Below are 1,035 nucleotides of genomic sequence, written 5' to 3' on the forward strand. Positions count from 1 at the left end.
TACGCCCCTCGAGCCTGCTCCACCATTTAATACGATCATGATGGATGCGATCATGGACTCAGGTCCACTTCCCTGCCCGCTCCGCAAAGCACAGGACAAATGTTTGAAGTATCGACTGTCCCTCAGTTAGCATTTCTTTCATTGTGCAAATGAAGGTGACGGGTTAATTAATGATGCTTTTCCATAAACGCAACACAAAAGTTTAAGAAAAATACATACGGTGACTGGCAGGTGAGCGTTGCTTCTGACACCTGGTGGGAATGGGCGGGGAATTTAAAGCCCCTTGTATTGTGAAAGCTTCATATAGAGGAACATCTCAAGCACATTGTGTAGGCCTCGTGGCGCAACGGTAGCGTGTCTGACTCCAGATCAGAAGGTTGCGTGTTCAAATCACGTCGGAGTCACTGTTCTTTCAGAATTAATATTTTCTTTGCAGTTTGGCAATAACCAGACCCTTGTTCCAAGTCTGTCTCACTGTTTCCCCGGTGTCAGGCAGAGATACGCCTGCTGCCCTCATTTAATTCATGTGACAGGACACACAAGTTCCAAATCAACTTGCAGGTGGCCACACACACCGCCGAGCGGTCGAAGGTGCTGTGATTAGATCGCAGTTTTCTCTGGAGGTGTGGGTTTGAATCCAACTTCTGACATTTATTATTTTGAATCATTAAGCGAAACTCATTGTTTGACACCACGACCAACTCCTTAAAACTGGGATTCAGCAGTTCACCTGCTCGCTTAACATTTCCGTCTGACGTGGTGCTGAAAGTGGAGATGTTTCCGCAGTGTCGCGGTTAACACGTTCGCCTCACACGCGAAAGCTCACCAGACGGGAATATTTTCTGGAGCTTTCTCCTCATGCATGCTCAGGGGCGAGTTTGTTCTCCTGTGAAAGGTTCATAAGATGATAAGCATGTAAGAATTAGGGGCCGGAATAGGCCATTCGGCCCCTCGAGCCTGGTCCACCATTCACGAAGATCCTGGCAGTTCCTCGACAGCAAGTTTAAACATCTGGGGCAGAGCCAACAGGCGCCT

General features: G+C 48.1%; 1 non-coding gene across 1 annotated transcript; it reads left to right on the plus strand.

Moving 5' to 3' along the window:
* The first annotated feature begins 332 nt into the window (after window positions 1–332).
* trnaw-cca (transfer RNA tryptophan (anticodon CCA)) lies at window positions 333–404 on the plus strand. The gene has a single exon. It is a non-coding gene; the product is annotated as a tRNA-Trp (tRNA).
* The last annotated feature ends 631 nt before the right edge of the window (window positions 405–1,035 follow it).

The sequence above is a fragment of the Pristiophorus japonicus genome, unplaced genomic scaffold (assembly GCF_044704955.1).
Source record: "Pristiophorus japonicus isolate sPriJap1 unplaced genomic scaffold, sPriJap1.hap1 HAP1_SCAFFOLD_182, whole genome shotgun sequence".
Lineage (NCBI taxonomy): Eukaryota > Metazoa > Chordata > Chondrichthyes > Pristiophoridae > Pristiophorus > Pristiophorus japonicus.